Source organism: Mustela nigripes, unplaced genomic scaffold, assembly GCF_022355385.1.
Source record: "Mustela nigripes isolate SB6536 unplaced genomic scaffold, MUSNIG.SB6536 HiC_scaffold_148, whole genome shotgun sequence".
In the NCBI taxonomy this organism is placed as follows: domain Eukaryota; kingdom Metazoa; phylum Chordata; class Mammalia; order Carnivora; family Mustelidae; genus Mustela; species Mustela nigripes.
In genome coordinates this window covers 9161821-9178687 of record NW_026739562.1, presented here as the reverse complement: position 1 = coordinate 9178687, position 16867 = coordinate 9161821, and the positions used below count along the sequence as shown (strand labels likewise).

At 39.4% G+C, this 16867-nt stretch overlaps 1 protein-coding gene across 15 annotated transcripts in view; it reads left to right on the top strand.

Moving 5' to 3' along the window:
- LOC132008442 (CUGBP Elav-like family member 1) overlaps positions 1–16867 on the top strand; it is a 72862-nt gene that overhangs the window by 2806 nt on the left and 53189 nt on the right. The window contains exon 2 of one of the 15 annotated variants that reach the window (XM_059387060.1): positions 16200–16336. The exons of the other annotated variants lie outside the window; for them this stretch is intronic. The gene's annotated coding sequence lies outside the window, so the exon portion shown is untranslated. The remainder of the gene's footprint in view (positions 1–16199; positions 16337–16867) is intronic. 15 annotated transcript variants of the gene reach the window in all.

The following is a 16867-nucleotide window of genomic DNA, read 5'->3' as shown; positions in this document are numbered from 1 at the left end:
TTTTTTTTAAAGATTTTATTTATTCATTTGACAGAGAGAGATCACATGTAGGCAGAGAGGCAGGCAGAGAGAGAGAGAGGAGGAAGCAGGCTCCCCGTCGAGCAGAGAGCCTGATGCGGGACTCGATCCCAGGACCCTGAGATCACGACCCAAGCCGAAGGCAGCGGCTTAACCCACTGAGCCATCCAGGCGCCCTATCTTATCCTTTTTTTAATAGTAGACAAATGTTTATTATTTTACAAAAATAATAAGTTTATCCTACTCACAGTTTAGTGATGTGTTTTGAAGGTTAAGTAGTATATGATAGGCATGGTTTAAAAACACAGTTAATTTATTATTTTTTTAAACAAAAAAATTTTTTTTTAAGATTTTATTTATTTATTTGACAGAGAGAGATCACAAGTAGGCAGAGAGAGAGAGATATGAGGAAGCAGGCTCCCTGCTGAGCAGAGCTCGATCATGACCTGAGCTGAAGGCAGAGGATTTAACCCACTGAGCCACCCAGGTGCCCCTAAACAAATTTTTTTAAACAAATTTAAAATGGTGCTGTGGATTTAATAGCTCCAGCATATGTGAGGTGGGCCAGTGGATGTCCAGCACAAGCACAGAGAAGTTGCTCTTCCATTTATTTATTTATAAGGTTTTATTTATTTATTTTAGAGAGCGAGAACACCTGCCTGTGTAGGCAGGGGGAGGAACAGGGAGAGGGACAAGCAGACTGCACTCTGAGTGTGGAGCTGGATGCCAGGCTCAATCTTAAAAGCCCAAGAACTGGATGCTTAACCTACGGAGCCACGCAGGTGCCCCAGAAAAGTTGCTTTTTAAATTTTTAATTTATTTTTTTTTTTAAAGATTTTATTTATTTATTTGACAGAAATCACAAGTAGGTAGAGAGGCAGGCAGAGAGAGAGAGAGGAGGAAGCAGGCTCCCTGCCGAGCAGAGAGCCCGATGCGGGACTCGATCCCAGGACCCTGAGATCATGACCTGAGCCGAAGGCAGCGGCTTAACCACTGAGCCACCCAGGCGCCCCTTTAAATTTTTAATTTTTAAGTAATTTTTATTTATTTATTTGACAAAGAGCACAAGCAGGCGGAGTAGCAGGGAGAGGGAGAAACAGGCTTCCCATGGAGCAAGGAGCCTGATATGGGCTACATCCCAGGACCCTGGGATCATGACCTGAGCTGAAGGCAGTCACTTTAACCAGCTGAGCCGCTGGGGCACCCCGAGGTTGCTCTATATATGCTGGGATGGAAGAAGAGAAGGAAAGCGAGGGCAGAGATCTAACATTTATCATATGTCTACCAAGTGAAAAAAAAATTTCTTTTAATAAAGATTTGGACTCTCTAAATGTGCTGAATTCTGTCTTCCTTCCCATGACTGCCACTGCAGTTTCTTTAACTTAATTTTCCTTTGAGATTGGACCTAATAAGATAAAGAGGTTAGAAGGTGATGGTATGCCTTGGAAAGGAAGGGAAGAGCTGTCATTTGGAGGCCTTAGTGAGGAAGTTGGAGAAAATAGGAACATAGTCACCACTAGTCAGGGCTCAGGGTTCTTTGAACAATTTGCTCTTTTTAAGCCATGGAATCATAGGATTTAGGTAAACTATTTCCTCAGGTATTTTTTTTTTTTCAACAGCTTTATTGAGGTATAACTCATACACCATACAACTCAGTGGGTTTGATCTGTTATTTTATTAATTTTAAAAAATTGTGGCAAAGGCAGCTCTTTCTGCCCACAGGTCCTATCCCTGTACTTTAATAAAACTGCCTTTTTTGCACCCCCCCATAAATAAAAAATTGTGGTAAAATATATATGACAAAAATTGACCATTTAAACCACTTTTTATATTTTCAATTTTTTAAGAAGATTTTATTTATTTGACAGAAGGCAAGAGAGCACAAGCAGGATGAGCTGGAGAGGGAGAGGGAGAAGCAGGCTCCCTGGAGGGAGCCTTATGCAGGGCTCCAAAAGGGCTCCATGTGGGGTTCAATCCCAGGACCCTGGGATCATGACCTGAGCTTGAGGTTCATAACAGAAGGCAGATGAGCTACCCACTCACCCTGGTGTATTTGCGTTTTTAATGTAAAAAACAACGTGAAGCTTACTCTTTTTAACTGTTTTTGAGTGTATAGTTCTGTGGCATTGAGTGCATTCCCATTGAGGGGAAACATATCTTCAGAACCTTTTTTTTTTTTTTTAAAGATTTTATTTATTGGACAGACAAAGATCACAGGTAGGCAGAGAGACAGGCAGAGAGAGAGGAGGAAGCAGGGTCCTTGCTGAGCAGAGAGCCTGATGTGGCACTCGATCCCAGGACTCTGGGATCATGACCTGAGCCGAAGGCAGAGGCTTTAACCCACTGAGCCACCCAGGCGCCCCTCTTCAGAACCTTTTTGTCTTGAAAATCTGAAACTTTATACCCAGTTAACAACAATTCTCCTTTTTTTCCTTCCCCCAGCCCCTGGAAACCATCTTATGTTTTCTGTTTCTTTTCTTTTCTTACTTATTTTTTTTAAAGATTTTATTTATTTGACAGAGAGACAGTGAGAGAGGGAATACAAGCAGGGGGAGTGGGAGAGGGGAAAGCAGGCTTCCCACCGAGTGGGGACCCCGATGCAGAGCTGGATCCCTAGACCCTGGGATCATGACCTGAGCCGAAGGCAGAGGCTTAACAACTGAGCCATCCAGGTGGCCTTGTTTTCTGTTTCTGTGAATTTGACTGCTTTTGGATACATCATATAAGTGGAGTTATATAGTATTTATTTCACTTACCATAGTATCTTTAAGGTTCATCCATGTCGTAGTATGTGACAGGGTTTCTATACTTTTAAAGGCTCGATAATACTAGGGCACCTGGCTGGCTCATACGGTGAAACATGCGACTCTTGATCTTGAAGTCATCGGTTGGATCCCCATGGGTGTAGAGATTACTTATACTTACATATAGTACACCCCATATAGGTGTAGAGATCACTTAAAAAAAAAAATGATACTCTGTTTTATGTATATACCACATTTTGTTTATCCATTCATCTCTTGATGGACATGAGTAGTTTCTACCTTTTGACTTTTGACTATTATGATGAGTGCTGCTGTGCCAGTGCAGGTATCTCTTAAAGACCCTTCTTTCGATTCTTAAAATAGCCAGAATTGAGATTGCTGGGTCATATAGTAGTTCTATTTTCAATTTTTTGAGGAACCTTCATACTGTTTTCCATAGTGGTTGCACTATTTTACAATCCCACCAATAGTGCTCAAGGGTTCCAGTATCCACATCTTTGCCAACATTTGTTTTTTTTGTGTATGTGTTTAAATAGTAATAGTAAGGGTGTGAGGTGATACTTTTTTAAATTGAAGTGTAGCTCGTGTTCAATATTATTTTAGTTTCATACGAACAATATGGTAATAGACATTTATATACTTAATTGTGATTTTGATTTACATTTCTCTTATTAATGATGTTAATTGAACATCTTTTCAAACGGTTGTTGGCTATTTGTATATTATCATTGGAAAAATACCCAAGTCCTTTGCTCATTTTTGAAATCAGGTTATATGATATTTTTGTTGAGTTGTAGTTGTTTTATATGTTGTGAATGTTGATCCTTTGTCAGATATATGATGTGAAGAAACACTTTTTGCCCATGTCTTTTCAATGTTGATTTTGTCTTTTGTCTGTTTTTGCTTTTGTTATCTATACTTTTGGTGTCTTACCCAAGAAATCACTGCCAGGTCTAATGCTATGAAGTTTTTCTCCTATGTTCTCTTCTAGGAGTTTTATGGTTTTAGGTTTAGGTCATTTTAACTTTTTTTTTTTTTTTTAAGATTATTTATTTATTTATTTGACAGAGAGACATCACAAGTAGGCAGAGAGGCAGGCAGAGAGAGAGAGAGGAGGAAGCAGGCTCCCTGCTGAGCAGAGAGCCAGATGCGGGGCTCCATCCCAGGACCCTGAGATCATGACCCGAGCCGAAGGCAGCGGCTTAACCCACTGAGCCACCCAGGCGCCCAACTCTTTTTTTTTTTTTTTTAAGAGTGCAATTTAGTGTTACTATTTTTTTTTTTAAAGGTTTTATTTATTCATTTGTCAGAGAGAGAAAGAGAACACAAACAGGCAGAGCCGCAGGCAGAGACAGAGAGAGAGAAGCAGGCCTCCCACTGAGCAAGGAGCCTGAGCCCAAGGCAGGCGCTTAACCCACTGAGCCACCCAGGCATCCCTAGTGTTACTATTTTTTAAAAAAAGTTTTCTTCATTTGAAACAATTCTTTTTTTTTTTTAATAAGATTTTTATTTATTTATTTATTTGACAGAGATCACAAGTAGGCAGAGAGCAGGCAGAGAGAGAGGAGGAAGCAGGCTCCCTGCTGAGCAGAGAGCCCAATGCGGCCCGATCCCAGGACTCTGAGACCATGACCTGAGCCGAAGGCAGAGGCTTAACCCACTGAGCCACCCAGGCGCCCCTGAAACAAAAATTCTTTTTTTTTTAAAGATTTTATTTATTTATCAGAGAGAGAGAGGGAGCGAGCACAGGCAGACAGAATGGCAGGCAGAGGCAGAAGCAGGCTCCCTGCTGAGCAAGGAGCCCGATGTGGGACTCAATCCCAGGACGCTGGGATCATGACCTGAGCTGAAGGCAGCTGCTTAACCAACTGAGCCACCCAGGCGTCCCTGAAACAAAAATTCTTAACCATTAAACAATAACTCACCTTTCTGCTGTCCTTCTAGCCCCTGGTAACCTCTAAACTATCTGTCTTTATGAATTTGCCTCTTCTGATTTCACGTAACCGGAATCAGAATATTTTTCCTTTTGTGTATTACTTCACTTACATGATATTTTCAGGGTTCATCCATGTTGTAGCAGGTATCAGGATGTCATTCCTTCTGTGGCTGAATTTTCTGCTTTTCTGAGGTCAGGGATGTCTCTTTTTATCTTTCTTTTTAAAATATTTATTTATTTATTTATTTGAGAGTGCATGAGAGACTACAAGGAGGGGGTGGGGCAAAGGGAGAAGGAGAGAGAAACAATCTCAAGCAGTGTCCTCTCTGAGCAGAGAACTTGATGCAGGGCTAGACCTTAACAATCCCGAGGTCATGAACTGAGCCAAAAACCGAGAGTTGGACACTCAACTGACTGAGCCATTCGGGCGTCATAGGGGTGTCTCTTTCATCTTGATACTTCACCCTCTCGTGGAGCTCTTTCATAAAGGCTGTTGAACTGATTAGAATTCATACTCTTCATGTGGGTTGCCACTCACAGGGGGATGTCCACTGACATGCAGAACTCTTGAAAATTAAAAACATCAGTGTGCTGGGGCACCTGGGTGGCTCAGTGGGTTAAGCTGCTCAGGTCATGATCTCAGGGTCCTAGGATCGAGTCCCGAATCAGGCTCTCTGCTCAGCAGGGAGCCCACTTCCTTCTCTCTCTCTCTGCCTGCCTGTCTGCCTACTTGTGATCTCTCTCTTATCAAATAAATAAATAAACTTTAAAACAAAAAGCCTTTGCCTTCAGCACAGGTCATGATCCCAGGGTCCTGGGGTCAAACCCCACATGGGGCTCTCTGCTCAGTGGGAAGCCTGCTTCTCCACTCTGTTTCTCTGCCTGCCTCTCTGCCTACTTGTGATCTGTGTCAAATAAATAAATAAATTCTTAAAAAAAAAAAAAATCAGCGTGTGTAACAGTCTATAATGGTAACCCAAGTCATCATTTTTTTTTTTTAAAGATTTTATTTATTTATTTGACAGAGAGAGATCACAAGTAGGGAGAGAGTCAGGCAGAGAGAGAGAGGAAGGGAAGCAGGCCCCCTGCTGAGCAGAGAGCCCGATGTGGGACTCGATCCCAGGACCCTGAGATCATGTCCTGAGCCGAAGGCAGTGGCTTAACCCACTGAGCCACCCAGGCGCCCCCCAAGTCATCATTTCTAATTCTAGTCTAATTACGATTTCCAGGCTTTTTTTTTCTTTTTTAAGATTATTTATTTATTTATTTATTTATTTGACAGACAGAGATCACAAGTAAGCAGAGAGGCAGGCAGAGAGAAAGGAGGAAGCAGGCTCCCTGCTGGGCAGAGAGCCTGACATGGGGCTCGATCCCAGGATCCTGGGATCATGACCTGAGCCCAAGGCAGAGGCTTTAACCCATTGAGCCACCCAGGTGCCCCACGATTTCCAGTCTTTGAACGTACATCATTTTCCATAATATTTTGTTGTATACAGAAAAAGTGTCACATGAACGCAGGAAGAGTAAAGAATAGCCAAATTTCTGCCTTTGCTTTATAACTTCAGTGGTTTTGTTAGGGGGTGCATTGATAACCGGGTATTCCATATTGTGTAGAGGTAGGGTTTGTTGTTGTTTAATAAACATAGCATTTAATGGCCTAGTTAGAATAAATAACTAATACTTTTAGGAAAAGAGCATTTTGAAGGTAATCATAACACCTCCTGGTTTGTTTCATTATGAACAAAACTATTGAGTATTCTCATGCATAAAAGCCTTTATTTTTAAGTTGAGCTTCTTCTTGCCTGTTTCTTTTTGCTTTTTGGACTTAGCCTCCCACTCCATTTTCCTCCTCTCTAGTTATCGAGGGAATTTTAATACTAGTCCGCGGGATAGGAATGAACTGGAAGTTTTATTTAGTCAGCCATTGTCTCAAAGAACTATTACAGTCCTCACAGTGCTTAACACATGGGACTTTATTTAGTGTCAGGGAGGACATATATACTTTCTCTTCAAACAACATGAAAACATTCTTTTGTTCAAAACTGTTTTTTGATTTTTGGTTATTTTTATAGTTAGAATGTATTATGAAAGTATATTTTAGAAATATAATTTGAACCAGAGATTAAATCCAATGTAATTTTTCTGAATGGGACTTCTTTTTTATTAAAAAACTTTATTTATTTATTTATTTGAGAGAGAGAGAGAGAGTGAGTGTGTGCATGGGGGAAGGAGCAGATGGAGAGAGACAGGCAGACTCTGTGCTGAGCGGAGCCAGATGCAGGGGGCTCCGGGCTCAAGCTCAGGACCCCAAGATCATGACCTGAGCGGAAAGCAAGAATCAGTTTAACTGACCCAGCCACCCAGGCACGCCTTTGAATGTAACTTCTCAAAAAGGCCAAGGTTGATTGCTGTTAGTATTATCCTGTATTTACCTGCATATTTCTTCCTAGAGGTGCTATGGCATGCTGAAATGGTCAAGTAAAATAGAAACAAGAAATTTGTTAAAACCTGGAAAATTAGTCTCCCCATAATTGAGATTTGATCTTTGATTTTATAGTCCTTAAGATGGAAACTTGTGGCTTGAAAGAATGATGTGATTTGAATGAGATTTATAACCATAGCCTGGGAGGGATAGGTGTAGTGTGACTTCTCTGGTCAATGACCTTAAAAATTGGTACCTTCACTGTGTCACCGTTAACATTTCTGGTCCTGTTTTTCTATCTTTAAACGGAGATAACAGCGTGGAATGGTGATGTGAAAATTAATCGAGATAACTAATGCTTAGCACTGAGCAATGCCTGGTAAAGTGTTGATAATGTTATTTTTTTATCTGTAAAAATGGGCATATATTTATCTCATGAGTCAGTCACACAGTTCAACCAAATGAAAAACACAGTTAAAATGGTTAGCCAGGGCCATACGTAAACAGGCAGTAAGTAAGTTAGTGTTCATTTTGTTTCCCCTTTTGGGTGTATTTTGTTTCACATTTTCTTGTGCTGGCTTAAGGGATAAGATTGTTACCTAAAGTCCAATTTGTGCATCTGAAATGTTTTGCTACACAGGGCATCCTTCCCCAAAGAACCTTTGAGCTCATTGTTCCCTCTGGAATACTTGGGTAACGTGGTTTCCTAGATTCATCTTCACTGTATTTCTCACATGAGAATCTGTTGATAGGACTCTCCTATGTTCATAGAAAACTTGAAGAATACAGGTGAGAATATTACTGGATTTGTAATAGGATCACCTGGGTCTCTTTCTAATTAGGTAACTAGTTTTAGGCATGGAGGGAGAGAAAGCGGGCTCTAATATTTAGAGTAGTAATGTAGATCAAAGAGTTAATTATAATGTTTAGTTGTTTGCTTTGTAAACTATGTTGTAGAGAGAATCCTTATTTGAGCTTTGTAATTTGATAAAGACCAATTACTTGATGAGTTCTTGGTAATTGTAACTTTGTCCTTGTCATGAAATTGGCTTTAAAAATTTTTTTCTTTTCTAAGATTTTATTTGATAGAGCATGAGCGAGAGCAAGTGAGAAAGAGCACAAGCAGGGGCTGGGGGCAGAGGGAGAAAGAACACTCCCTGAGCCCAGTGCCTGACTGGGCTCCCAAGACTCTAGGATTGCTTGACCTGAGCTGAAGGCAGGCATTTAATGGATTTACCCACCCAGGGGCTCCTAAAGTGTCTCCCGCCCCCCAATTAAAGATTTTGTTTATTTATTTATTTGACAGAGAGAGCACTCCAAAGAGGGAACACAAGCAGGGGCAGTGGGAGAGGGGGAAGCAGGCTCCCTACCGAGTAGGGAGCCCATGTGGGGCTTGATCGCAGGACCCTCAGATCATGACCTGAGCTGAAGGTAGATGCCTAACCGCTGAGCCACCCAGGTGCCTCTTAAAATGTCTTTATTTTTTTATTTTTAAAAAGATTTTATTTATTTATTTGACAGAGATCACAAGTAGGCAGAGAGGCAGGCAGAGAGAGACAGATGCGGGACTCTATCCCGGGACCCCGAGATCATGACCTGAGCCGAAGGCAGCGGCTTAACCCACTGAGCCACCCAGGTGCCCCTTAAAATGTCTTTAAAGTAGAGGTTTCCTTACAGGATTAATCAGCAGAACTATTATATAGTTTCTAATTTCTGCTGTGTAATGGAGGCTGTGTGTGTATATGTTCATTTTAAACTTACTTGAATTCCAGAACTGTAAAATTTTTCAAGAATGTTTTATATGTGTCATAAAATTCATATTGACTTAACATTTTTTCTGCTAAGGATTCTCCCGAAAATTTTATCTGCTAGGCCAGAGGGATAAATATCAAAAATTTTTGAGGCATTGGGGCATGGGTGGTTTTTTGTTTTTTTTTTCTTTCAGACTGACCATTGTTTTACCCTTTTTTTTAAAGTAAGCTCTATACCTGTTGTGGGGCTTGAACTCACAACCCTGAGATCAAGAGTCCCATGCTCTACTGACTGAGCCAGCCAGATGCCCCTGATTGTTTTAAAAAAATTTTTTATACAGAGAACATGGATTTTGTAAATATAAAAAGTAACATTAAAATTAGAATTTTTTTTCCCCTCAAGGGATGAGAAAACCTAGTTAGGGGAAACTGTGAGTACTGCATAAGTTATTTCAGTTTCTAAAATGATGAAAGCATTTTATATCTTAGAACTTTGTGAAGTTCTGATGGAACCCTCGAGCAGCTGACCTCCCCACTTTAAGGGAAATAGACTCACTTTCAGAACAGCTTTTGAATTGTAATATTTTGATTTTTCTTTTCTTCCATTTAGAAAATAATGGCAGCAAATACAAGGAAAAATGGTGAGCTCTAGTTCAGAGACTACAGCGAGATCTGATGGATCTCACTTAATTTTAATATGCCACTTTGGAATGTGTTCATAGGTACAGAGTCGCTTTAGAAGGAACTGTTCACTAACTCTCTGACCTCCGTGGACTGCCAGCTCTTCTTTTAACAGCTGTGTTCAGCTTTGACAAAATGGAGTTGAATATCACTTTTGCCCCATGTTGAAACTCCACTGATAGTTTATTTTCAAGTTGGGAAATGTCTTTCGTTTGGGGATTATACAAAATGAAGTTTTTTGGTTCCAAAGCTGTTTAATTTTAGAGTGTTACACTTTTAATTTTGGAAGGTCAGTAGTCTCCATTTACATGACATTGCTACTCTTCAGCAAAAGAATCACTAAATAAGAAACTGTCACCACTTTCTCATTGTTCTTTTACCTTTTTTTTTTTTTTTCCCTGTGAGATTGAAGCAAGCTGTCACTGAGACTGGGGGAATGTGTGATATTTGGGCGATAATGTGGGGTAACTAAGAGTCTACATCTTTTAAGTTTTTGCTAGTTTGTTTTGTACAGTTAATTTACTCTAGGCTTTTCCCAGTTTCTTTGTGCTTGTAGCTTTTGTGTGTGGAAAACTTTCCTCTTTTCCTCCAGTCCCCTCCCCCCACACTACTATCACATAGTTTGGCTACTATTTCTTTCTCTCCTGCATGATTTCTGTTTGTGTGATGCTGCCAGTTACCGTTGCTAGATTGGTGGGATATTACTAGTGAGAAACACCTCTGTCTCCTGTTGGCCGCCTGCCTGATTCTGAATGCTGCTGTCTGAGCAAGAATATTAGGGGTCTGGAGAGTGAAAGGAAGTCAGGGTAGTGGTGACAAGCAATTTGAAAATGTTTAACTGACATCATCAGCTAGCTGGTTATTAACTGCATATTGAAGCAATACTGTGTTGTCATCATATAGTCCCTTTAAGCCTTAGAGCAGGTTTTTCAACAAGGATGTTTCACTGGAGGTTGTTAATGTGGTAAAATACTATTCCTTAAGTCCGTAGTTCTTAGATGGCTAGAGCAAGAGGAGTAAGCATTGTATTTTTCTTTTGTCAGCCCTTCCCTGCTCAGGGTCAATTTCTGTTTGTCATTTAGTGCACAGTTTCTCATGAAGCTTTTTCTATCCATCCATTCCAATACTGTATCGTAGGATATTATTTAGCATTTACTAGACACATTTTTTTCATTTCAGCAAGATTTTTAAGCTTTTTTGAGCATGGAGATTGCTTTACTGCTTGGTGTATTATATAACTTAAAAAATTTTTTTTAAAGATTTTATTTATTCATCTGTCAGAGCACAAGCAGAAGAGCGGCAGGCAGAGGGAGAAGCAGGCTTCCCGCTGAGCAAGCAACCTGATGTGGGACTCGATCCTGCCTAAGACCATTGGATCATGACTTGAGCTGAAGGCATTTGCTAAACCAACTGAGCCACCATGGTGTACCCAAAAAAAAATTTTTTTAAGTATGCTTTAGGCCTAATGTGGGGCTTGAACTTACGACCCTGAGATCAAGAGTCACATGCTTTCCTGACTGAGCCAGCCAGACACCTCGTGTATTATATAACATTGGAGGAGTTAGGCACACAGTCCCTACACTGATTATACTCTGTGACCTAACCCTTCTTGTAACAGCTTATTGGACCAGAGGTAGATGCTTAACTCAAGCAGGGCAAATCCATTCTCCTAGGAATTTGAGGTTTTGACTGAGATTTAAGTCTGTCAGTTTGTCTGTTTTTTTTTTTTTTTCTTTAAGATTTTATTTATTTATTTGAGAGAGAGAACACAAGCAGGGAGGAGGGCCAGAGGGAGCCCAGCGCAGGGGGCTCCATCCCAGAACCCTGGGATCATGACTTGAGCCAAAGGCAGATGCTTAACCATGTGAGCCAGCCAGGCACCCTGAGATTTAAGTCTTTAGAGAACAAACAGATAACCTAAAAGCATAGAACATGAAACATAGGGGCGCCTGGGTGGCTCAGGTCATGATCCCAGGGTCCTGGGATGGAGGCCCGCATTGGGCTCTCTGCTCAGCGGGGAGCCTGCTTCCCCCCTCTCTGCCTGCCTCTCTGCCTACTTGTGGTCTCTCTCTGTCCAATAAAAATAAATAAAATCTTTAAAACAAAAACAAAACAAAAACATGAAACATAATCATGTGTCAGGAAGCAGTGAAAGCAGTGAAGGCCAGTCTGCAAGGAGGGATAATTAAGTAGATTCATCCTGAAAGAAGGATAGATGAGAAATGCACTTCTGGAGAGAAAGGCAGCCATCCGCATGCAGACTAGAAACCTCAATGCTTAAACCCTTCCCGAGTATGGCCTGTTGTACTTTCTGCCTTTGGATTCTTTGAGATACTCTGGTATCCTTTCGATTAATTCTTTTTTTTTTTTTTTTTTTTTTTTTTTTTTTTTTTGTTCTTTTTTATTTTTTTTTTTTTTTTTATTTAATTTTTTTTTAAAAAAAAAAAAAAAATTTTTTTTTTTTTTTTTTTTTTTTTGCTTAGGCTAGGTTGAAGGTTTCTCTTAGTTACAACCAAAAGCTTTGAAAAGAGTATAGAGCTCTATCTAACATTTCTTAAATTCATTTGAATTTTACAGGCCTAGGATCATGGTCTTGGCTCTTTGGAAGATTGCCCTTTTTCCCCAGTATGCGTCCCCCACCCCCTGTACTCCCTTAGGCTGCTTGAGGGCTTGGCTCCTCTGTCTGTGGTATAGATTTCCACCTATGTTGTAGCTTTTGGTTTATAGAGCGCTCTCTGGTGCTTTGCCAAATCAAGATTAAGATTTTCTTTTTATATGTTTTAAATGATTGTTTAGTTTATTTAGTTTCTTTGCTTAGATTATTCATTTTTTTCAGCATTATATGACTGATAATAAAATAATAACTGCTATTTCAGTTAGTTACTTAAGGTGAGTCATCATTTTAAAATAATTTTTTGTGAGGCATATGGATTAAGTTCTTTTCTAGTTGAGTAACACGTTTGTTTTAGTTCCTGATTGTTTCCTCTTAAAGAAAGTTGATGGACTTGAATGGGATACAATAATGTGAGTTGAATGGCAGCTGAGACTTTAAACAAAGGGTAATGGTGAGTGGCTGTGTGCCCAGTTGATGGCGTCTGTCTGGTCTGGGCTCAGTTAGTAACTTGATGAATGATCTGGAATAGGAGCATCACAGTGGTGTTTTTCTCTTTGAGAAATGTTAGAGAGGGAAGCTCTGAGAAAGATCTTAAGTTTAAGGCTTCTAATTTTTTTCTTCCTGTGATCATTTGGTGTTTATTAAGTTGAAGGACTTTCTTCCAGAAAAATGTAAAAGTTACCTGTGATGATAAGGAACAGGAATTAAGAGACTAGAGACAGCTTTGAAATGTGGGTTAGCATACAACCAGGAAGGAGTGAATTTGCAGGTTAGAAAGAACTGGAAGACATTATTTCACAGTGGAGGCCAACTGAATTGTTGTGACTGTGTACCTAACCAGTATTGCCCCTTCATGGAGTGCATGGGTGATATTGAGCTTAATGCTCTGCAGAGAGGAAGTTTTATTGTCATCAGTGGTATTGGACCCTTGGACAAAGTAGAGACTTGATAAATACTTTTTAAATATTCCATGTTTGGTTGAATGGCACTTTAATTTGTTTTGAGACCGTTCAATACGGAGGAATAGGAAGAAAATCTTTTAAAATTGTAATTCTAAGAATATTGTTTGTTCACATCATTGTCTTTTGAAGATAATCAGTACTTCAAGGAGTTTTCTGGAAAAAATGTAAGCAGCTTCCCATTGAAAGACATTAAGTTGGTAAGATTTGTACTGTACAGGCCTTTGTGTACCTCTGTAATCTTGAAACCTCATATTGTATATTGGCTGAAAAAAATCAGAAGGCTCTTAGACAATCCTGATTCTGGCTGTTTTCTCTAGCTCCAGAGAATAAGAAAAGGGGAATCTGATACTGTTGGCAGCCTGTGCTCTCTTGCTTTTCTGGGCCAAGAAATGCATTTAAAAATAAAATCAAGGAAATTGTAAACCAGTAGTAAAAATGAAAAAGCACCCAGGAGTTTGCTTCCTCTCATGTCCTGTGGCCTGAGTCTCTCTTTTTTCAAGCCTTTAGGCTGGTATTAAACTGATACGGCAAAACCGTGCTCTGGCTTTGTCCTTCTGTACTTCCCCTTTAAGATTTACGGGAAATAATCATGGAAAGACACCATGTTTATTATTTATTTGTTTTTATCATATACTGTTTCTGTTTAATACCCTCTGGATACATTTACAAGTGCAATTAAAAAAAAAAAAGCCTGCACACTTCTTTATTGAAATCCAGTGCTATTTTTATTTATTAATGTTCATTTGTCTGGTGTAACTTTGCTCTGGCCTAAGTAAAACCTAGAGAAAGACTTGCTTCTGTTCCAGTAAGCATACAACTTAGAAAAATGTTTTCTTTTGAATTCTGACTGCTCCGACTTCTATGAACAAACCAGATCCACAGATCAGTTTGTAAACTATCTGTTTTCTTAAGGTATCTTCTAACAGAATGGGTCTCCGTGGAAGCTACACACATTTAGCTGGGAGTAGCAGTTCATCTCCCTGACATATATCCCCTTTGTCCACACACAGCAGTTTTGGAGGCAGGCTTTGAAGTTAAATGTACACTTCTCTGTTCTGGTCCAGTTTGTCTTCTTTAATCCATTTTTCTTACTACATTTTGAATGCTGATGTATTTCTAATATAATCATATAGAAACTTGCTTTGGAGAACTCTGAAGTCTTGATGGGAGAAATTCTAAATATATTGTAAGCAAAATGGTGATCTTGAAAGAAATAGCATACATAGGTCACTGAAACTGTTGAGTCTGTATTTGTTTTGTGAATGGGGGAAGGTTAAGACTTGAATTTATTGAATATATTTAATTCTTTTGCAAGAGAGTCACTAAACAATTTCTAATACATTGTATATACTTCATGATAATATTTCTTGAAGGTAGCTTGCTGAAGAAAAATTCAATCAAGCTTTCTGAATTGCCAGATCCAGAACATCAAAAAATGCTTTGGACACCCCCCCCCCCCCCCAAAAAAAAGCCTGCTGGATCCACCCCCAGGAATCCTAGTGGGTCCCCATGGTAACAGCCTCCTTGCTTACAACTTGTCACTGTGTAACTGTCACTGGAGTTCAGAGAAAAGCCAGTATATCAAGAACTGTGTGGCATTAACTACTCCTTGATAAAATGCTCTTGCACATTTGAAAGGAGACAGAAATAGACAGTTAAAGGTTTTAATTTTTGTGTTCCATTAATTAGATGCTTTAAAAAGCTGCCTAATTATGGTAAGGTGCAGCAGTGGAAAGGTGGGCAGGCATAGGAGGAAGCCATAGGCTCAGAAGGTTAGAATCTTTAGAGATTTTTCTTCTCTAATCCTTTCATTTTGCAAATGAGGTAAGTGAAATGCCTTACTTAGGTTCAGAGAAAAGCGGAAGCAAGATTCCAGCCCAGGCCTTCTAAATTTTCCAGCATAATGTTCTCTTGTCTCTACTCACACCTTGAGTTTACTATGTCTCTACTTTTCATAAATGAAATCTCAATTTCTGAGGTAAGGAAAGGACCTTAGAGTTTATGCAGAGAAACTTTCTACCCAGCAAAGGAGTCCCTTCACCATCTTGGGCAGGCAGCCTCTGCCTCTTCCCTCAGGTGTGGTTATATCTTCAGTTAGCAAGAACCCCACTGCCTGAGTTCAGAGAAGATAGTTTTCTGTGGGAAATTTTAAAGCTTATATGCTTTATTTTTCTCCTCTAATAAAATAGCAGTTAAAAACCAGACCTGAATGTTTTTCATTAACCTCTTTAGCTCCATTTAAGTCTTGCTTGTCAGTCGTGACAAGGCAGATAATTCTTTAAAAGAATTATGTCCTGCCTAAACCCTACAACTTTGAAAAGGCAATGCCATATTTGGAACAAGCTTATCTTCTAAGGGGTGGAAGGGAAGAGATTGATAAATACTATATTCAGCTTAAAGTATTTTATAAGATGCTAAATAAGATGAAATTGATAATAAGCTAGAGTATCCAAAGAGGCCTCAATATATTTTAAAAGCAAAATCAAAGCCAGATAGGCAAGTGGGTTTGTATTTTTGTGGTGCATTTATGAATGCTTTTGTATAGAGTAGGTTCATTTACATATAAAGTGAGTTTTGGGTTCCGAACCAACATTTTTAAAGCAATTATTAATCACGTATGCCAAAAAAGCAGTTTCTGGTCTGTTTTTTGGCTGTTCTGTTGCTTAGTATGCCAGTCATCAAATGCCTTTGTCAGAGAGGGTTAGAGCTTTTATTTCACTTCTCCTCTTTCACAATTGCTTGAAAGGTAGTAATAGGTAAACATCTAAGATTATAAGCTTCAGGGGTGCCTAGCTGCCTTAGGCAGTGGAGCACGTGACTCTTGATCTTGGGGTCATTAGTTCAAGCTATAGAGCCTCCTTAAAAAAAAATTATTAGCCTGAGTTTTTTTTTTTTAATACCTTTTAAGAAAAGCACACTTGCATATTTTCTAAGATATACAGAAATGTTTTCAGTTTCTCAAAACACAGATATTTTTTCCTCGAAGAATTTACCATACCTAAAAATGGAGAATTTGGCTCCAAGATTAACTTTTCTTTTTGTCTTACCAGAAAATTAAAGTGAAAATGCTGTTGGCAGTCTTTTGCTGTCTTGACTTCAACACAGTAGAGAATGCTATAATGAAAATGTGGCTGAGTTTTTAATATTCTGGAATTTCATGACCACCAGCACTTGTTGTGCAGCCAAGGTAATTAAGGTAATCAAATATTTTAGTCATTAGTAGGTATGGCCTGGCTCTTAAAAGAAATCTCTGATCCTAACTTTATGCCCTGTGCCCTTTTCCTTTTTATTCTAAAAACATACTTAGTTATTCTGGCTCTTAATTTGACCAGTGAATTTTTCGCACAAAAGTTCATTTGAAAAATTTTTCTTGATGAGAAAATATGCCAAATTATAGTGTAATGAAAGAAATTGTTAGACTTCATATTGACAGGGGAGGGAGGAGAGACAGACAGACGGGTGAGATGGAAGAAGAGAGATATGGTTGCATCCTTACCATTTGGTAGACAAGAAAACTTGGGGTGTTAGGAACTTCACAGAGAAGAGTAACTTATTTAGGTCATCCATCTATTAAGTATTAGCACAATGCTGGTCTACCAGTCCACACTGCAGATGCTGTGCTCTTTTCCTGTACTCTTAATTTTTTTATTTTTAAAGATTGTATTTATTTATTTGACACATAGAGAGCACAAGCAGAGGGAGTGGCAGGCAGAGGGAG